Source organism: Drosophila bipectinata, chromosome 2L (assembly GCF_030179905.1).
Source record: "Drosophila bipectinata strain 14024-0381.07 chromosome 2L, DbipHiC1v2, whole genome shotgun sequence".
NCBI lineage: Eukaryota > Metazoa > Arthropoda > Insecta > Diptera > Drosophilidae > Drosophila > Drosophila bipectinata.
Window position 1 is genome coordinate 14,434,976 of NC_091736.1, and position 22,748 is coordinate 14,457,723.

Below are 22,748 nucleotides of genomic sequence, written 5' to 3' on the forward strand. Positions count from 1 at the left end.
TTAGCTCCAGGTCAGAATACGTTCCCATTTAATTGGGGAAAATAATTTTCCACAACTCGTGCTTTGGCCTGAAAAAAAGTGGGAATTTCTCAAATTTCATTTAGAGCTTCGTTCAGGCTCGCTGTTTACCAAATAACAACAATAAATTTCCAGCTTATGCCAGAGCCGTAAAAACCATTTTATGGCAGAATTTTTTTCGCCAGCCAGCGTTGGGGAAAAAATAATGCAATTAAACAAATAAATTTCCCAATAAACCTATTTGAGGCGGAATGTCGGAGATGTGAGCCTGGCTCACAAAAAAAAAATATATAAAAAAATGGCGTAATTTACCTCAATTAACACACCAGATGGGCGTGGCCTGATGGGAGGAAGCTGCAACGCCACAGCCGTTCAATGCAAGAGGGGCTATGATTGGATGGAGAATCCTGGAGGGATATCTGTGCGTCCGGGTGTGGCTTTAATTGCTGGCAATGGTCAGTCAGACAGGACCCGTGTCCGGACTCCGCAGTCCGGAGTCGTAACCCGGCGGTCTGGCGGTCCCTCATCCGGCGCCGGCCACGCCCCATTCTGAATTTTATCGCCCCTCTTAACGACACTCCAAGTGCCCGCCGTCGAAGCCATTAAAAACTGGAGGGAACAACCTTAAACTGCTCTCTCTTTGGTCTCCTTTTTCTTTTTTGGCAAGTAATGACCAAAAACAAATCGACAAGGAGCAGCATCCTTGGCCAGGACATGTCTGGTCCGGGTGCCATTTAATGTCCATGTAAATGTGAGCTAACCAACCTACCTGGCCGCCATTAAAGTTCACTTTATGTGAACCATTTTACAGCGCTCATGAGTTCAGTATAAGCCAACATACAACAAAAAAACAGGAAGGACAAGGAAAAAAAAGGAAGGTCCTGCTGCAACTGTTTCTAATTGTGTGTGGGCCTGCATAAAAATGCTAATTTTATGACATAGAACAGACACAGGCGAAACAAGTTTCCATCTTGTAAATATTTTCATTATGGTTTTCAGCCCAGCATTGGCGAGCGGCAACAGCTGTCCTACCAGGACATAAAATGCCTGTTTATGAACGTGCCCCGAATGTCCGAGATGTTTCCCAGTAGCCCCCTTTTAGTCTGGGCCTCAGGGTTCAAATGCCAAGTAAGGAGGACTCTAAATAATCGAAATGTCCTCCTCGGGGCCGGCCACTAAGTGAGGTAATAATTTTCGAAAGATAAAGCTTAAATGCTTTATCCGAAAGTTATAAACAATTGGTATCAGGACTCTTTCTTAAAAGCTTTTTGCAATTAAACTTTGGATTATTTATGACAATAATTTTATTTATATAATGAAGTATTTTAAAATATTTAAAGTGCATGAGCCCATGGAGTTTCTGACTAATTAAAAAAGTCTTAGTTAAGTGAAAAAACGAATAAAGAGTCAGTCGGCAGGACATGTGTGTAAGTCCTTAATGTATCTGTAAGTCTTCTCTAAATGCATTTGTGTCTGCGCTACTTGTTTAAGCTTATGTTGCCTGAATTTTTTTTTTAGATTTTTGTGTTTTTGTTTTTCAGCTGCCTTTGTTTTTCCCAGTTTTGCTTCCCAGTTGCTGTTGTTGTGTCAGCTTCCGTTTCCGCAAAGTCTGTCTGCCTGAGAGTGTGTGAGTTTGCTACTCAGTTGTGCCTTCCTGTTAGCGCCTTTGGGAATAGACTTCCAGCTGCCTCTAGCTATAAATGCACTCGAAAAAGTAACATATTTTTAAAAAGAAATAAAAATAAAGTATTGGTTTAAAAAATGAAATACAAATATGAACCTATGTCTAGCACTTTTTATTTACAAATTTTGAAAGTCTAGCTATTTTTTTCAAGTGCAATTATTGGCTTCCCTAGACTAGCTTCATATTTCGCCATTTTTCGTTTACTTTATAAAATTGTAAAATATTACACAAATAAATAGAAAATTCAGCGGCTTGGGAAAAATGAAGCTACTTAGGATACCGCCCGGGGACCTTCAATGAGGCCCGATACGGGCTTTAATTTTTCCCCAACCGCGTATTAAAGTCAAGAGCTTTTACAGCGTTTACGGCCAAAAGTTGTTCCCTATTTTTATTGCATTTTTTTGGAGGTTTTTTTTTTGTTAGACTTGTTAAGAGCGCCGAAAAGTCGGTAACGGGACTTGATGATGTTGCGCTGACGTGGCGCATTCGTGGCTTGTTTACAGGACGAGGGGAGGTGGTGTCAAGAAGAAAAAAAAGGAGGGTTGGGGTGCTGGGGCGGTACTGTTTCTGTAAGCTCATCGCATTTGTGCAGCTGTTTGGTTGGCAACTTTTTTTCGTAAATTTTTTTCGGGCTTCGTTTGGGGGTTGTCTGCTGACGACATTTTGTCATGTTGTTTTTGCAGCTTGGCTTTAGCCTTCGGGCAAGGATTCCCCCAGCCCGGCCCCAAACCAGCCAGCGAACTCCCCACTTGGCCAGCAGTCTAATATCAACACTTTTGTGCTACGTAATTACTTTGAAATTAGTTTGCGTCGCAAACTTTGCACATTATGCGCATCCTTATGCCCACAGCGTGTCCCCGTCTCTCTCCGACCCACATAGTCCTCGAAGCATTAAAGTTGCCATTAGTATGTGTCCTCTCTCTTTCCATTTTCTGATCCCATCTCTCTCTCTGGCTCACTGTCTTTTGTTTATTCGCAGTTTTAATGCTAGTGCATCTTGTTTGTTATTTCATTAAATTAAATGTTTTGCGATTCGCACTATTCGAAATGTGCTTTCGTTTGTTTTGCCAAAAAAAATAAATATAATTTAATTGCATTCCAAATACGCAGCAAATGTCAAGCGCATTTCGAGAGCCAATGTTTCGGAAACACGCAATGGCCAAAAATAAAAATAATTCCATTAAATTATACGCACAATTGAATGTGGCTTAGTGTCCTGGGTGAGTTGGAATGGAATAAATGATGCATTTATGAAGCACTAAAAATCAAATGGCATGAATCATCAAAGAATTAAATTTTTGGAATTTTTTGGGAGTTGAACATAATAAATAAACTAATGTTTTGAATTTATAGAGCATTAAGCGACAAATGAGGTACAAATTAGAACAGATTAAAATTTTAAGCACTTTATTTCCCTTGATAGAATACTCATTAAAGCGACTAAAGGACTCACTAGGATGTTCAAACAAAAGCATCCCAATGGCACACCATGGCGTGCCAGACAATGCGTTCTGCTGTTTAGCTTTTCATTCCATGAAATAAGAAACTGCACCGCAAAAGGCGAAAAAACAACAAAGTCAGCAGAACATCACAACAGCAGCTGCATTCAGAGAACAAATAAATAAACAACTGGCAAAATGAGCACAGGATATGCGATGGGTGGCGAAGGATGTAATGAAAACAGGAGAGCACCAGCTAATGGCAAAAATAATATTTAACCAGAAATGTATGTGAAGAGGAGGCTGCTGGGAGGGTGATGGTGGTGGAGGCGTGGTCATTACTATCTTTTCTGTATTGGCAACGCCCAACTGCTACTGCAACTGCGACTGCCACTGCCACTTTCAATTACAAACGCAAACATCATGTGCAGGGACAACGTTGCGTATGCGCAACATTAAATGCAGCCGCTGCAAAAATGCGAAATGATATTGCCATCACTAGACCCATCGCTGTGGACCTCCGTGTGCAAACTGTGCAATTAAAATCATGCAATTTTAATACGTAATGCCAACACTGGCATAAGTAAATAAACGACAAAAGCAGCAGGAGCAGCAATAACAAAAACAAAGACAGCTCCTCCGAGCTGCTAAGCAAACATTTTAAAATATTTAAGCATCAACGGAGGCGACCAAGAAGCAAAAACTACACCACTATGAGGTAGTACATAAGGTATTTAAACCTAAAGGTACTGATTAATTTTTTATAAATTTTTCAACCATATGATAAGCTTTCTGGACAAAAATTTAAGAAAATGAATACCAAATTTCTAATTTTTTTGGTAGTAAATATTTTTTAATTAAATGCATCGGTTTTGTCCCTTAATTTGCATACAAATTTTAGTTTGGCTTTAACTTTTAAGCTTTTCCCTGTTTTTAGGGCCCTAAGTTTATATCTCCCTTTGCAAACATACATTTCCATGAATACAATATACCCGGCCACCTTTTCTACTACCGTGCATAAAAATGGTAAAAAAAAAAAGAGGAAACCGTTGACGTGTCGTGGTTGTCGTTGGTGTTGGCCGGGTTAAGTGCCCGCCCTGTATTTTTACGCTTGATTGTGTTTTATGGGCAGACGACGCCCTGCAAGAGGAAGGGAGTAACATTACTCGCTGCTGCTGTCCCTGCCAGCCACAGGACCATAAATACTGTGGCTTGTTCTCGCATGTCCGTGTCGGCACGCCCAACGTCCTACGCCCCCATACGCCCAGGCACCCAACCCACCCACTGACAGCAACTTGTTTGTGTCCCTTTTGCCCTTTGCTGAAAGGAAAGCAAGGAGTAGCAGCTGCCGGTGCAGGCGCTGCTCCTGCATTTTTTACGATGCAACCCAGGTTGCACAAATAATGCACAAGCCAATGAAGCATGCCACCAGCACGTTTGCAAACGTTGCGTTGCGACCCAGCCCCACGTCTTTCACCAGCGATTTTCAACTTTGTGCGATTTTCATTTCTTTATTACCATTTTGTTTCTCCTTTTTTTTCCACCCCGCACTTGTTTTTCATCCGGCTTCTTGTTTGCCTCACTAATGAAAAACTTCGCATCGAGCAAATACAAACAATAATTATGGCCAAAAAGGGGACGGGCCAAGATTGGGACCTCAGCCGGGCCACAGGAATCATAACTTGGTTGTGGCAGATACTCCGCCGTAAACGCGAAGGATCTCCTTTGAGTCTTTGAAGCAAAAATTGCTGCGGGAATATTAATTGAAAAATTCCTGCCAACAACATGTTGCAGAAGGGAATTCAATTTTCTTGGCTAAAGAGAAGAGGTTACCGGGCTCACAGACAATATTTGTTTATTGAAATTAATATATTACAAATATATATATTTCATTTCAGTGGCTAATGATATAATGGAATATATTTATATAAAGTTTATAAATTAATTATGTAGCCCACCCGCATGAAGGTTTAATTAATTTCGGTGACCCGTCGGCCGAATAGAATGCAAAAATCATTTATTATTATAATTAAGTCAATAACTCAGCGGCCGGGCTGGCCAGGTGGAAAATTGCTGAAATAAATGAGGCAACTGTCAAATGCCAGGATTTCGGGGCCGAAAGGCTGGAGCAACATGTTGCTGACAGTTGTTCAATTCGAACATATCAGAAAAGTTGAATGGCTCAGCTGTTGTTGCCATCATTTCTGCATTAATTAATGGCCAACGTCATTTACGGCCTTCCGGCCCTTCCAGACCTCCCATCGCGAAAAAACCGAACCATCAATGAACTTCAGCTCCTCGGGGCAAATGCTGTCATTGGCCATTTACATCCTCGTAATTTGATTAATTAAATTTTTACATTCAGAGAAAATTACTTCATAAACAGATTGGTGTTGTACCCTTTGAAGAGGAAAACTTTAAGGACTATCAAGACGTCTCTTAACTTTCATGTCAACATTTTATTATATGAGGTTTTTTTTTTTAGCTCTTTCTGCGCTGACAAGATGACAAAGAAAAGTTTGAGCTGGAAAAATTAGAGGCTCTTTCTCATCTCCGCTTTCTTTTCTTACCAACTTTTCTTTATGCATAACAAATTTGGCTCTAACAAGGTTATTTGAGGGCAGCAACACACTGGTCTGGTCTACCTTCCGTGCATATAAATATGAGATGAAATATTCCTATACACAATTTTTTTTCTTTGGCCAGATACAGCCCGAAACTTTGACTTGGCCGTGTTGTTGCTGCCTTTTGTTGTGGGGCACTTAACACGTCGCGTGTTTATTATGTATGAAGCGTAGTCAACGAGACGCACTCACGCACACTCATTCACTCACACTCACTTACTCATTCATTCACTCAGTCAGTCAGTCCTTTCGTCCTATCGTCCTCCAGCCAGTCAGTTGGAGAAAAAGTTGCTGAATAAGTAATATTTGCTCGATACCACTCTGTCTCGTGATGCCTTGTATTGTGGCCCATTTAAGTTAGATTAGCCGAGAATAATATTAATCAATCACGCCTCGGGATTTTAGTCAGGCACGCGTCTTTATCCTTCGGCAGCCATTTTGTTGCTCCATTTGCCTAAGACCATTGGAGCATTCCTGAAGCTCCAGGACCTCCTTTAACCTCCCCTCCCCATTTTCTGTCTCCTCATCTGATGTTGATGAGCTCCATCATGTTGTCTTGGATCTGGATGACAGCTGCTGCCCCTGGAATACGTGTCCTGGCTTAGTCCTTTGGTTGCCAGTCTCCCAGCCTGTTGTCAACTTTTTGGGGCGCAAGAAAAATTGCCAAAGTTGAACGAGAGTTGGAACGAAAAAAAAGTAAAAATAAAACAAAGCTGGGTAGCTGGGCGAACAAAAATATATATGATTGGGTGGCAGGCTTCAGGACCTCTGTGTCCTGTCTCCCAGGCTCTGTTATAACATCATTTATTTAGCTTCACAGACGACAGACAGCAGCTACTCTCGTTTTTTATTTGAATTTATGCTGATAATGTGCAAAAAAAGAAGGCAACAAAAAGTAGCCCAAAGAACAATGGGGTTTATGGAGGACCAGGAGCAGCTGCAGCTAGGTGAGCTAGAAAACCAGGTCCTGGAGCCCCACAGGGATATGATTAATCTGCCCAGAGCCACGCACTTTATCATCGGGTACATGCAAAAAGGATATTAAATATTTACACCCCTCTCTGCCAGCTGGGCGACGGGGATCCTTCACATTCATTGTTTTCCTTTTCTTGCTGTTGTTGTAATGCATTTTCCGATGATGGAATATTTCATAAGGATATACGTATCTAAGGGTATAAAATATACGAAAGTCAATTCATTTATTGATTCATTCCAGCTAAGCAAACGTATGTACAACATTTATATCGTAAAGTTTGAGCGCTGACGTTGTAGCTATTTGGCAGCTTGTTGCATATTGCTTGTGCCAAGTTCCCCCAAAAAATCAGCGACTGACTCGTCCTTCGTCCTTTTTGTTTTGGCTTCCCCCACCCCCTCAATCTATCATCATAAATTTTCGTTTGGCAGATGTTCCTGTCCATGCTCCTTTCATGTTTGCTTTTCCTCAGGAACTGTCTTCGCCCGCCAAGGTGAGAAATGTTGCAGCTTTTATGCGGTGGGCGTGGCAGTCGTTTAACAGATTGCCAGGACACGCGAGCCAGCTTAATGTCTACTAAAAATCGAATTGTGATCCATCACATCAACTATGTCCGCACAAGTAATAGGGTCGCTGGCGCGGCGGGTGGGTCGGAAAATGCACATCCTTTGGCACACCCCACCGCCCCCTGATGTGATTTTCGCTGCGCATTTATGTATAATTTTATATTTATGAGCTGGCTGTTAAAAGTGACTGGTAGCGGTATGTGTTTATGCTTTTAATGTCAGTTTATGACAGCCCGAAAAGGCGAGTCGAACGAGCATATGCATAAGGACGAAGTGAAATTTGTGTTTATCCTTAAGCCCGATTCCAGGCCGAATGGGCAAACATTAATCAAACTTTTATGCCTGCTTAAAGAGCATAAAAAACGGTTGCCCACTTTCGGAGGCGCCTCGCTCATTATCAATGCACATAAACGCCGCTGTGTGGCAACCAACCCTACTGCCCTAAGGGGCAACTACTCGAGGGGGCGCGCGTCTTAAATAATAAATTTTTCCCCAGCTGCCAGTTTTCTCCATCTCCTCTGGAAATGCTACAGCATCTTGGGCAAATGGAAAAAGTGAAAAAAAAAAGTTGAAGGGCACTTGATGACTTGCCGCCGGGCGGGTTCGGCTCGGCAACGTGTCCTGGCAACAAGAGGCAACCGCAGCAGTCCCAATAAGCCACTTAAAAAAGTTTATAATTAGCAACAGCCGCAGCCAAGGAGGGTGCAGAGAGGGGGAAGCGGTAAAAAAATCTTGCAGTAAATTAAAAATTTTGTTGCTGATAAGTAACAAGCAAGGACGAAAAAAAATTGGGAAAAATAGTAAGCAGAAAAAAACGGAAGCCAAACAGGAAAGTTTAGCTTGTAAAAGAAAAGTGACTTTAAAAGTAGGTTGTTAAATATTTAAGATTTACCAGAAAAACATTAAAAAAAAATTAAATAAAATTTTAAAAGATTTGAATACTTATTTGACTTTAAGTTTCTTACTTTTGAGGTTTAATATTTTAATAGCTTTATCTTAATTTTGTAAAATACATTATTTCTTAATAAAAGCTGTAAAATCCCCATTAAAAAGGAACCCAAAAATTATAACCTTCATAAAACTTTGAAAACTGAAAAGTAAACTCCCCGTCAACAATTGTTTTCAGCTTATGGCTTCATCAATAATTATGAGTCTCATCAGAATTCAGAGCATGTACGAGTTTCTTTCAGCTTTTCTTTGAGGAAACTCGAAGGATGACGTTGGCAAGCTTGCGGAATATTATTTTTAATCAATTAAGTTTTGTCAGGCGCGCCCAAAACTAAAACATAAATGATGAGGCCGGCACGTGACATGTCTGCTAAATGCTGTGGCTTTGCCACTGCGACCCCACACTGCCGAGGCATCCTCCTCTTGGCCGCTTTCGTTCGTCCTTTTTGCCCGGCCAATACAAACAGACTGGCAAGACTGGCTACTGGGAAGAGTGAAGAGGCAGTCACTCGCATAAACATACAATGGCCTCGTTATCTTTGCCCATTTGGTCGCTTTATATTTACTTACAGCCATGCAGTTAATAATTATGTCAGAGACTGTTGTTGGGCCGTTGTGTGCTTGGATGTGGACTCACGCCTCCTTGTTATGAAATGCCCCTATTATATGCTCTGCTGCTTCTAATAATGCGCCCGTTGCTGTCATCTGCTGGCCTAGGACAAAGCCGAATGGGGAATTCTTATGGCCAGGACTCCCATTCCCTTTCCCTATCCTTTTCGATCCGCTCCCTTCAACGCTTCAAGATGTGCAAACAAAAGCGCAGCAGCATTTAACTTCACATGTGTGGGGCTTGTGTGTGACAGCTGTTGTTCTCTGTTGTCTAGAAAGCGGATGTGCGAGCATTGTGTTGGCACATCCGGTTACATTATGAAACTAACAAACACACACACTTATACAGAGGCACATCAACTTAAATGGTTCGTCCTTTTTTCAAAGCCCAGCTCCAGTGGCTGCAGCTGCTCCTGATGATGAAACCCGAACAGTGGCACTTAAAACAACTTCAAGGTGGTGTGTGTTTCGATAAGATAATCTCAGTAAAGCTTTAAGATAATCTACAAACTAGAGCAAAGATTTACAGAGCTTAAGGATAAAAAAAAAATGTATTTAGCCATCGAATATAAATTTCTAAAACCACTGTACTTTCTATATGTTTTTATACCACTTAGACCCATCTGAGCCCAAAAATTTACCGCTCTTCAGTGTAACTACAGAGGGCTAACAGGCTCACACGTTGCGGCCATAATTTATAAAGCTGGACAAGGATATGGACAACAGGATGCTTTTATCCTTTGCTAGTTATAGACAATTTCGTGAGCAAAAACACAACGCTGCCCTCGAGGGGTTATTACAAACCAGAAAAAGAAACAAGAAGAAATGGAAACTAAAGACTTAGAGACAATAAGCATTTCGTGCTCTTAGTCGTCCTTTAGCACTCCCAGGGTCCTTGGGTAAGCACATAATTACATAAAAATGAATGATAATCTCCGAAGATGGGGAAGCCATCCGCCTGACGTCTCAGGAGCATTGCCAAGAGCTTATTGACTAAATGTGTTAATGATTTTGCAAATTGAATTCGGCGACACTGGGCACTGGGACTGAGCAGGCGACAGGAAGTCAGTTGGCCAGGAAACAGTCACCTGTAGCAGGATGTCAATTTAAATAGCCGGAAGCCGGGCAGAGGGACTCCAGTTGAACGTGTGATTTGTGTACGTGGAACGGAAGTGGCTGCCCGATAAAGACCAGGAAGTCGAGCCAAAGGAGTTGGCCAGGACACGGTGGAAGATGGGGGACTACTACTACACGAGAAATAGTTTAATGAAATTTGTTATAAGTTTTTTCTCTCAGCGCACTTCTAGTTGCAAGTGCAGCGATGGAAACTTGGAAAAATAAAGAAAAAATCAAGATGAAAAGAAAAACGTTCGATGGAGAGACAAGAGCCAAGTTATTAGTTTGGAGAGACGCTAAGACAAATAGCTCTTATAAATAAGCCAGCGGCAGGAGCTGGAAGCAGTATCTCGAGAATGGACCTCGAGCTGTCTTAGCCTCCGAAAACAAATAGAAACGTAATAAGGCGATAAGAACAATGGGGTGAACTATCCGCCGGATGAAAATGTAGAAGTAGAGAGAAGCGTTTCCCATCCATGCTGCCTCCCCTTCGATTTCCACAACCCCTGACCCATCGGCAATCCATCTCAAATAGCTGAAGCGTGATTATGAGCAGCCTAAACGTATTAGGGCTCGGATGATTGGACCCTCCTCGTCCTGCCAAGTTTCCTCTATCTCTATCTAGACGGACGATAAAGCAAATGAAAATTGCGCTATTTGTTTACTTTTCCCGGGCTGTGGATATAGCCTCATAGCCACTATGTATGGTCCTGGCTTGATGTATGGCCAAGACATATGGCCAAGTTGTCTCCGGCTGACAGATGCTGCCGTAGATTGAACATTCTGCAGATAATCTGCAGTCTCAGCAAATTTACGCCACGGAATTGAGTTATCGCAGCCAAGGCCTGGTCGAGAGAAAATTCCTCTCATGCTCTTCCACAAATTGTCAGATTTTCCAATGAAAAATATATTCGATTTGATACGCGGCCTGGCTGCAGATAACTTGATTCTATGGATCATACACTTGAGAGGTTTTAGTTCGCTTTACACTTATCTTTCACAGGGATATCAATTCGATAAACTGAGAAAATCGTTTGTAAAATGCTCCTTTGTTAATTTGGAAAATTGAAAACTTAAGAATCACTTGGAGCAACAGATGCGTTCCTGGCATTCAATCCCGCTCAGCTGAAGCTTACTTGCTGTCATGTCCGGGCCAACATCATCGGCCCGTCGGCTCTCCTCCGTCCGAACGTCAGCTGCCAGCCCCACCCACCCTTTGAGGAGCAGGTTCTTCATTCTGCCCCCAAACATACTTATCTCCCTGTCTCTCTTTTACCCTTTCACTTGCCACCGACTCTGCGCTGTCCGCCACAGATGCGAATCGCCTTGCCTTGCCTCATTTTCAATTGATGTATCTGCCGACGTTGTATTTTTAATACGCTGGAAGCAGGGGGCGGGTGGGATGTTGCCGGGTAACTGGCATCTGGCAACTGACTCTGGTGGGTCTTTAAGCCATGTGCAATCATCGATGTGTCTGCCGGCTTGGATGCTGGCTGTCGTGGCCATTGGTGCAGCATTTCTGCTCTCTGGCCCACGACCTCGATCTCTGATGGCAAAATGTGAGCCGCATTTCCGCAAGGTCTGCAGCTCAAAGGAGGGAGTGGGGCAGAGCGACTGTAGATGGATGGATGGTAAGGGGCAAGAACAGAGACCTGGGGGCAAGGGGCTTTGGGGTAAGGTGGGAGTAGCTGCGGCACAGTGGTAATAATTTAGTCTGCTGCTAGGATACGATTACTGTGGTCATGGCTATCAAATAAATGTGAATGGGGCTTTAAAAATATAGTTTCTTTATATTTATGATAGATATTAGATAGAAGAGCTCTTAAATGAGGTTGTTATATTTTTTAGATAATTTTTTGAGAACTCTAGTCTCTTAAACACAGAAAAGGCACGGTGTTTTTCCTTTTGATCCTTTTGATAAAACTACACCATTTTGTCAAAAATATGTTTAAAATCTTAAAATATACTTTTTAAATATTAAAAGCCTTTAACCTTATATATTTTTCCACTGTTTACAGCTATTCCGTTCTCTAATGCAGAATTGCGAATGCAACAGACATCACACAGACACACAGACAGGCAGGAGGAAGGACTCACATCGACTTTGTCATTATAAATTGAAAGACGCTGTACCGCGCATTCCCGGCTAGGTCGGCTAGGCGAGGACTCTGTCAGGCGGAGCCAAAGCGAGTGGGTGTTAGTCGAGCAGCATTCCGCCTCTGTCTGGAGTTTGCTGATGCGTTCCCTTTACCTAACTGCATCCGGCTGACAGTTCAGCTCTGCCAGGCTCTGGCTTTAGCTCCTGGCTTTTACAAACCTCCCTGAACCACCCACCCACCAGTGCTTCCCCCTCTCTGTTTATCAAACGCTGCTATTTCTATCCTTGGTCCTGCTTCCTGTTCCCAACTCGGCAACATGTGTCGCTTGAAGGAAATTGAATTTTTATTAAAGGAAAACATTTTTATTGCAGATTATTTTCGTTTTGTGCCCGGGCTGATTGAAATTTCAACTTCCGCCCGAAGCAGCGACATCAATTGAATTACAAAACTTTTGCCAGAAAGAGCGGAAGTTTAGGAAAAAAACGAGGCATACGCTCAGGTAATTATATTTAACCAGAAATAGCCCAATACCCGAGAAATAAAAATTTAATTGAGCTTTAAATGTTAAATTTAGGGCTTTACATTGTTGGCTAGAAAAAAATGCAGAAAATAAGGAGAGATTTTTCGATTTTCCACTTGCTCGATTCGATTTTTCTCGTCCGCCTTTTGTTAACCCAAGCCAGCCAAAGCCAGACTTTTTGTGCAATTTGGATTCAACATCAGAGCCACAAATTCACTTTGGCAGACTGTCAGCCAGGAGGGGCCAGAACCGCATCCCTGGAACCTTGGATTTTGTGGCTTTAAAATTATAGTTGGATTCAATGGATATTATGGAATGGGGGGACATCTTTTCGACGCTTCGGAAAAATTCTGTAGGTTAAATGTCGTCGTTGTCGTTCTTGTCGTTGTCATCGACCATTGCCACAATGGAAGTATTGAGTCATAAAATTTATAAAAGCATTTGCAATAAGCAACCACAGCCAAAAAAAAAAAATGGAAAATGGTCTGGGCGAGTACTTACCATTTTATTGATTTTCGGGGTTAGGTTGGCTTTCCTTTACATCGTCCATATCGTCTACATCGTGTATATGTAAGGCTCAGGCCCTCAGCTCATCGGGCTTCCATCCTTCTGTCTGGTTTTGGCCTGCAATGATGCAAATAGATTTCCTGGTTGTTAAATTTGGTTATTTTCGGGCGAGCTGATATGCCAAAGTTGCATGTTCAATTTGGCAAAAGTTTCGTTTAATGTAATGGAAAGTTTTCTTCTTGATTTTTGTCTGTTTGCTGAGATTTCAGATTTTTGGGGGGAAAGTGGCAGTGTTGAGGTTTCAATATAAATTCTTTAAACAATTTCTCAAGTTCACTTGTGCCGGAAACTTTACAAAAATAGTTTGCACAATTTTTGATGTCTGGATTTTAATTGAATTTGATTTAATTACGGAAATATTTCTGGGATACTTTGCGCTGAAGAAAATTTTCAATTTTACCAAGAAACTCTTTATTTCTTGCTAAGGGTTTAGTTTAATGAGTTTCCGCATAAATTTTCGTATTTAAATAATTGGAAAAAATTGTTCACCTCTATTATTCTTGGCACCTGGCTCGGGACCGTAATTAAATTGTTGAACAGAAATTAGCATATAAGCTGCCAGCTCATTTATGCAAATTGCACTCATTAAAGCTGTTTACAGACATATAAAAAAATGCATTTTTAAGGTATGCTTAAGTTGGCCAAGAAATTTGCAATTCAGAGTTGGGTAGTTTTAGGAATGAGAACCAAAACTATAAAAACACCGAGCCCAGGAGGAAAACTTTGCACTTTTGTTTGCCGTCACGTGCACTCAATAAACTTTAAACAAATTTGCATTTGCTTGGTGCACAGCAACAGCAAAGCTGACAGGACCTGCTCTGGACACTAACACGCCCACATACGCCCACCACTCTCCACACACACACACATACACACACAATGCGTTTTCCTGCAGGAGATCTACACAAAAAAAAGTGTAAAAAACGTCGCATTGAATTTCAAAAGAAGGAAAGCGGAAACAAACTTGAGCACACAACGTCCATTTCCTGTTTCTGTTTGTCCTTGCTGCCCTGGCCGTTGTCCTTGCTAGTTCAGCTAGTGTTGTTGTTGCTGGTGTTTTTTGTCCTTGCCCATTCGCACATCGATTCAGCTTGATTCAGCTCGATTTGCAACGGCTTTTGGCACAGATTGTGTTGAGTTTTGTTTGGCATCGTTGGACTCTGGTTACCGCAGGACCAGCTTCGTCCTTTTCACCCTCACCCCCCAACATACAAACAGAAATGCAGCAGGTTGGGAAAATGCAGCCCTTATTTCCCATTTTCTTTAGCTATTTTTTGCCATCAACTTGAACAGGTAATGAAATGCAAATCGAAACATATACGCATTAAGTCAGATACATTGGTATTTTCCCAAGAAATGAAAGGATACTAGGATCTAAGGGCTAGATAAAAAAATAATGGAAGTTCAGGAAGTAGATTTCTAAGGCACTAAAAAAATAAAGATATTGAAAGGGTTATTTAAACAACTTAAGGGAGACAATTAAAAAAATTATATCTCTATTATACTCAAGTTAAGATTCTTAAGATTCTATATTGTCTTTACAGGAATATTTTTCCCGTGTAATTTAAAAAATAAAATTCTTGTATATATAGTTAAGAGAGGGCATACAAATTGCCGCCCATCTTATTAACATAGAGAGGTCATGAGGGGTAAACAACGAAATGTGCAGGTAAACCACAAAAGTCTGTCCGCTCCCAGCGGCATCACGAGCTGCCAGCGTGGGCGGAAATGAAATAGGGGCATGACTAGGGGGCTACGGCTAGATGGAGGGCGTGGCATCATCAACAATGGGGCCACAGTCCCAAGACCGAGGTCCCGAAACCCATCCAGGTTGCACTTCTGCAGCTGCAAACGAAAGCGAGAAAATTACTTTTCTTCTTTTCAGCAATTTTGTTGCTTCTTGCAATTTATGCAAAAGTCAAATGTTGATTTGTGGCCCAGGACCAGAGGAGCGCAAGGATCTGCAGGTTGGAAGGCATCTGCAGCACCTGGACCAGGGACCACAGGCCAACAGGGCCAGGAGTGGCAGTGGCAGGCAAGAGGGCCAAGAGTAGCATAATGCAAAAGCAACCAGCCAAAGCCACCACTACCAACATATTGATTTAGTGCGGTTCCTGAAATCTCCACACCCACAGACCCACCAATACCCATTTCACATTTTCCCCATCTCATTGCCCGGCTTGAACTTTGCCGCCATCCTTTTCTGCCATTTTCCATTTTCCTCTGGCTCTGTATGTGTTATTTTAAAAATTTGTGCTCCTACGCCTTGAGAGTGGGAAAAGCACTCGGCTATTTGCATAACAATTGGCCAGAATGGGAGGGACGGAGGAGCTGGCCTGTCGAAGAGCTGGCCAAACGAGCAAACAACTTTAGTTTGATTTGCAGAGTGCCATTGATCCGAATCATCATTATGATGCTCATCTCCAGCTCTAAGTGATTTCGAGTAGATTTGCGATTGTTTGTCTGCTCCGGAGTTGTCTCAATTAGTTCGTCTCAGATGTACAGAGTTATGGTCTTGAATGGCATTTTCAGTTGACCCTTATTAAATTGGCAATACCCTCGTTTTGAGCCAGTAATTTGATGCCTCATCTTCCCCTCCGGCCAGCAGTCGTTTTCTTAACCTTTATCCCTTTTAGCCTTTTGGAGAAGACCTCATGGCGCTAACCCGTCTCAAGTTGATTGAAAAGTAACTTTTTTGTACCTTCCAAAGGGGTTTTTCATTTAAGGGCCAGCAGACCTTCTCAGCTTGACATTTTATTATATTTTTTCCCTCATATACGAGGTATATATTTTTTGTTATATTCGTTTGGTAAGCAAATGGAATTTTGTGCTTAGTCAAGTGATCAATATGTAATGGAATTTTCCACTGAAAAACTGTACAAAAAAAAAAGATAGTGACAGTGAGACGTAAACTACCCGATGCTGATATCGTTTCGGGCCATAAATTATTCAGCGCTTTTTGTGGCAGCGGAAATTGGCTGGAATTTATATTGAAAAATGCTTTCTATTTTTGGGCCAAGTTGTGGTAATTTATTTTGCACCTGGCCAATAAATTAATGTAATTAATGTTCTGCAGTTGGCGCACTTTTAATTAATAATTTTCTTTTATTTTGCTTTATTGGTGGAGTGTTATGATTGGCATGCAAATTTTGTTTGGCAATTAAAATATATATTGCTGGATTTTAGTTTACCTTTAAATTTGGACAATAAAGTTCATTACCCATATGTCCGACTGTCAATTAGAGGCATTTGATGGGGGTTGATGGTTTGCATTTGTATATCCGGAATCTGTGGCAGGATTCAAACTAATTGAAACTATTTCGAGTTGCCCAAGGAAAATGTCATTCAGACAAAAAGATAAAAGGATAGCAGATGCAGACTCGGAAGCAAATTGCCAAAGGCGCTTAAAGACAATATTTTGCCAGAGAAGAGGCACTCGTTCAGAGTTCACAGTTTGCTGAGGTCGGGTCGATGGAAAAACAGACAGAACTAACATACTCCGGAGCAGCCTCCCAGTCGATTCCCAAAATCTCTGTGTGCATTGGCAATCAGTGTTAAATAAACGAGCAGGCCAAGTGCCGCAGACAGGACTCTAGACTCAAATCGAGGACATGGACACCGACATCGACATGCAAAATGCATTCAGACTTTCTGTGCCTGAGATACCCGCAAGCTAGATACATAGATGATTGATTTTTCAGAATTCTCGACCATACTCTAAGCGGCACAGACTGCTCTCTAATGCGATTTGAGAACCAGCTCATTAAAATGCACAGACAAAAGTCCAGGGCATTAATTAGATTTGCTAACCCTAACTAATTAGTTTGCAAATGCCGTCATATTGTCTGGTCGCTGTGGGACGTTATGACTTTACGAATTTGCCATTTTCTTGGGGCTTAAGTTATGCCATTGTCTCTCGACACATTCATAAGGCGATTATGTTAATATCTCCCACACACGTTTATCTAAAATTAAATTCTTATAGGATGCTGGGTTGAGACATATTGAAATGTCTTTGTTCGTTGAATCTTAGGGACAACATTTAAATTAAGTTAGCTCGTGTCTCTGGTTTGGGCTGCATTTCAAATTACGGATAATTAAAAGGTAAGCCAAGCATGAATATTTATTTTAAATTAATTGCGCTCGAAAAACTTACAACTTGCTGGCTGGCTAAGAAAAGTTTGTGGCAAGTTTGGCGATGCTAATCAAGTTGCTCGTCTTGCGATAGCAAAGCCGAAGTTGCCGCATTAGACAAATGCATCTGCAACTTGCCGGCAACTCAGCTGAATTCACTCAGCAATGTCAGCATGAACTTATGAACTCTATTCCGTCTACTTAACTTGATGATATGGCACTTCCGAGAAATGAAAAAAGTGAAAAAGGAAAATGGAGATGCGAGGGCAAGACGAAAACTCAATCATTGGCGTGGAGAAATAATGGAAAATTCTTATTTTCTGTCGTCACCTAGAACATAGAAAATGATGTGTCGAAAATATGTCGGTTGCCTCTCAGGCTCGACTTGATCCCGTATCAGGATATACGTATATACATATATCTAAAAAAAAAGAAGGCTGCCAGCGACATTGACAAGATGATGCCATGCGTCTAAGGTTAAGAGCTGGAGGAGGGGCGGAAAAAAAGCGAGAAGCGAAATGAGGAGGCAGAGTTGATTTATTACAGCCCGATAAGGAAGTATAGAGGATGTGGCAGGAACAACGGAAGCAGCTGGAGCAGGAGAGGCAACAGTCAAAGGAGCAGAAAAGCCAGGTCCTGGTGTTCAACAAGCAAATGCAATTGGCAGGCATTATGGCTATATAAAGGAGCTAGAGAGATCTGAGCGGAGACTTCATCAAACTGAGTGGCTGCATTGCAGTTTTAATGAAATTTCCACTAGACCTGCAGAGACATAAATCAGGAAAAAAGGTGAACTTAAAATTTACATAATAAGCAAAAGCAAAAAAAAAAGTATTCTTCTATATATATGAATTCCAAAGAGTGAACAGAGTGGAGATTCCATTAATATTGTGCGCTCAGGTGGCTTGAGTTTCCTTCGATAAGAAGAAAATTCACTCCCAGTGGCTGCTTTTCAGCGCTGGCTTTCCATTTAGCATTTTTCTGTTGCATATTTTAAGCTCTTGGGTTTTCCGCTTGTTGCAGTTGACATTTGTTGGATTATGAGGAATAAAAAGGCGTTGAGCTTCGTCGGATGCAGGTGCGGAAAAACCAGCAAGGTGAAATATAAATGAAGGATAACGTTTAATATTTTGAAGAAGGCTTTTGGGTAAAATTTTACGAATATTTCAGCATCTCTAAATGACATAATTATCCTAAATACATTATTTAGAAAGATCCTAATTTTTTAAAACTAATAACTCCTAATGAAAGTTGAAAAGATGCTAATATCCAGAACCATTTGGAAAAAAAGAGTTAACAACTTCTGATTCCCCTTCACGCCCCTTGCATTCAATCTAATTACAAAAGTTGAACGCGTTTCCGGGCTGACAAATGGCCGAGTTGCCTTTTCAATATGTTGGCAGCGTATAAACTAGACTAGCGCTGCACATCCATTGTCCTGTCTGTGACAGCATGTGGTATATGGAATATATATATATACATATATGGTCCTGAGATGGGGCACAATAGTTATGGGGGACACGTATTGTTGTTGGTGTTGTTGTTACCCCGTTTTTGTGGCACGTGAAGTTTGCTCCATCTCGCTTTCTCTCTGTGCGGCAGCTGCGCTCGATAGTTGGCCTAAAGTTTTAAATTAATGGCGTAAAGTTTGTAATTAAATTACGGAATAGTCTCTAGTATACACACACACAAGCAAATACTCCATCATGCACATACATGGACCACTACCACTACCATAAATATTAAGTATGCCTGCGCATAAAAGTATGCTGCATTGAATTGGTTTTCGCCTTTGCTTTTTACTCTTCTGCTGTCTATATTTTTTCATGCACGCCATGTGCACTCATGTGTGATCTTGTGTTGGTGTGAGTACATAAGGATGCATATGTGAGTGTGGATATTATGCCATGGCAGCTGCAGCTGCCGGAACAATATATTAAGCTGTTAAGTGAGGCAACGAGAACGGCACAGATTGTGGCACAAATTGTCCGGGCACTACACTGCGTATACGTAACATAAATTTTCAGTTTCAGCAACAGAGAGATGCACTGGAATGAGAGCTTTGATTTCTCTACTATTATTTTGCTAAAAATAATAAAATCCTTACTAAATAAGTTACACTTTATTATCCCAAACAAGAAAGGAAAGCTAACTTCGGGCGGAGCCGAAGTTTATATACCCTTGCAGTTAAAACCGGATATATATCGCAAACATCGGATATAGTTGGCCGATCCTTATGGAAATAGGAATATATAATCCAATTTATTACGATACAAAATCTAAAAAAAGTCCCAAACTTCTATCTTCAAAAATACGAAAGTTGATATTTCTACCAAATACCATTTCCGATCGTTCAGTTATATGGCAGCTATGGGATATAGTCGGCCGATCCTAATGAAATTTGATGGGTTGGATCAACTGACCAAAAATAGAATCTGTATTAAATTCCAGCTTTCTATCTTCAAAAACACGAAAGTTGGGTCATTTCCGATCGTTCAGTTATATGGCAGCTATAGGATATAGTCGGCCGATCCTTATGAAATTTGGCATGACGTTATGTTTTGCCAAAAATAGCTCTCATGTCAAATTTGAACTCTCTAACTCTAAAAACACCAAAGTTATACCATTTCCGATCAATCAGTTATATGGCAGCTATAGGATATAGTCGGCCGATCCGGGCCGTTCCGACTTATATACTGCGTGCAAAGGAAAGAAGGGTGTGTGCAAAGTTTCAAGACGATAGCTTTAAAACTGAGAGACTAGTTCGCGTAGAAACAGACAGACGGACAGACAGACAGACGGACAGACGGACAGACGGACAGACGGACATGCTCATATCAACTCAGGAGGTGATCCTGATCAAGAATATATATACTTTATAGGGTCGGAGATGTCTCCTTCACTGCGTTGCACACTTTTGGACAAAATTATAATACCCTCTGCAAGGGTATAAAAACAAAACTAAATAAGCTTTTATTAATTAATTTTTCCAAGTGCATAGAATGCTTCACCGCTGACACAATTACAATGTATTAAAGTTACGATGATGACAATGGAGATAATGATCATTATATACATGTCCTGGGACTCGGAATCAGAATGAAATCGGGAAAGCGACCAGAAATGGGAATGGCAATGGCGATGGCAATGTGTGTGCAACAATTATGAATCTCTCGTGCTGTGTCGCGTGTGTTGAATGCTTGACAGACAGCTGAAGGATGGCAAGGACACAGGACATGCTGGCAGTCAAGCCATTGAGCTGAGCGAAGGGGATAGAGACATCACGGCATGCCCGTTGGCATTTTTCGCATATGGAGAAAAAAAAGAAAAAATATAAACTTTATCCCGACGGGATTGTTGAAATCGTTGCAGGAAATATTAATGTCCTCAAGCTGTAGACAAGTCGAATTTAATATGAACGGGGAAACAGATTTTCGGGAACTAGTATATATGACCTGGAAAAGCCTACAAGGATCATGAAATCAAATTAAATAACCACTAAGCTGTTGCCTGCAGCATAATAAATGGCACAAGCAATTTTGATTAATGGCAACTACTTTTGCAAGGATATTAGGTTTTACCCAACGGATACAGAGAAAAAAAAAATATGCCAGAATGCGAAATAACATCAGACACTGCGGTGCGGCATCATTTGAAAAGCCATTTGTAAATAACATAACCGAAGGGCATTAAAAGCTAATCCCGTTTGAGCCAAAGGCAGTCGAAGGACGAAACGGGGCTGAGGCATCCTGGCACAAATCCACGATACAGTGTCTGCTTATCCCGTTGGCAACCGCTGCATATTTATGTGATTTATGCTAAATTTCTGGACCCCCAGTCACGAGCCTCGAAAGCCTTCGACCCCGTCCGGTTTGTGGGTTAACATGGTGTGGCCTGGGGCGACATTTTGTAAAGGTCTCCTCGACGGGAGCAGGAGCTGAAGCTGAAACAAAAGCGGCCGAAGCGAAAAAGAGAAATGCGGAAAATTAGGTTTGAATTTCTACACCCCAACTGACAGGACCTGCCAGCCACCTTGCGGAACCTGCTGTTGCTTCTTTTCTATATATATATTTTTGTAAATGCTTTAAGCAGGTTACTTATATACCAAACGTATATATATTCTTTTCAGAAGCTTTCGGGCGTCTGCCTGATTATTAGCCCTGATGCCTTGTGGGTATAAATTCAATGCGGCAGGCATATATATATTTTTTTCCTTTCGGCTTTCTTTCCTTTTTTTTTGGGTGTGTTCAATAGAAACCCACATATACAGAAATCCTCTTTTGAGGGACCCACTTTCCGTGCGGTTTGACTTTGGCTCTTAAATGTTTATGCCAATATTTACATTTCTGAGGTTTGGCCGAATGATAAAATATTTGATTTTAACACGAATACAAATGGCCAAAAAAATATACGAGGGCTACTGCCAAAAGAGAAAGAAAAAGTAAACGAAGGACCTGTCTCAGGTGGAAAAAAAGGCAACCATCATGATAAGCACACACTTGATCGATGGCGCTAATGGTGGTTTATTTATTCCTCCACTTGGCCATCAGTCAGAGTCGGGAAATAAGCCAAAAATGGAAATTCGACTATGGCAAGAGAACAACTTTAAGTTAATTTTAGAAAGGAAAGGATAAACTATTTTAAGCCTATCCCACACTCACTAAACCCTTTAATTCAAATTTGTTGTTTTGGCATTTTAAGACCAACCCATTCGTATCAATTAGAGCACTAATTAACCTTAATTAACTTGTCAGCTGTCAATTAGGCTGCACCCAAATCAATTCACTATGCAAATCTCCCGAGATGCCAGAAGAGGCTGAAAAAGCTGGGGCCCCAAGCCCACTTTGGCCATAACGAAACAAATCGGCTTAGATGCGCTCAGCCGCCTCGCATTTCCATTAATTAATTTACTTGCAACGGGAACTCTTCGTTGCATAAATATTTAGTTTGCCGTCAGCAGCAAAAATGAGATTTATTTTCTTGGAATTGAAACGAATGGCTGCGCGTTAGTGAGTCAGTCAGTCAGTCGGAGAGTCAGACAGTCAGCCATTGAGCTTGTCTGTCTGCATACCAAGTACAATTACAGTCGGTTTTCTGATGTGGCCAAGGAAATTCGCTTAGTTTTCTTGCTGTTTTTTGCCTTCGTGGCATTGCATAAAAAATAAGCTGCCTTTGCATTAAGCAATAAGAACAACAAAGTCGCGGTCCGCCGAGAAAATCCCCCAGTAAGCTTTCCTACCCTCACACACTTTCCTCCCTTGATTTTCTCTTATTTTCCACGATTTTCCCTTTTATTTGGTCTCTGTTTGTGTGTCTAAGTGTTGGCCCAAGTTTTGAGTAATGAAACCGCTTCGCGAAAAGTTGTGTTTTGTAAATCTGTTGGATTAATTATTACAACTTGGAATTGTTTACAATGAATCTTCAGCGCTTTGCTTGTTGTCTTTGGCTTTT

General features: G+C 41.3%; 1 long non-coding RNA gene across 1 annotated transcript in view; it reads right to left on the reverse strand.

The window, feature by feature from the left end:
* Positions 1 to 22,748, reverse strand: part of LOC108125605 (uncharacterized) — a 30,697-nt gene that overhangs the window by 3,626 nt on the left and 4,323 nt on the right. Inside the window, exon 2 of the long non-coding RNA XR_001773318.3 lies at positions 13,098 to 13,220. This is a non-coding gene — a long non-coding RNA (uncharacterized lncRNA). The remainder of the gene's footprint in view (positions 1 to 13,097; positions 13,221 to 22,748) is intronic.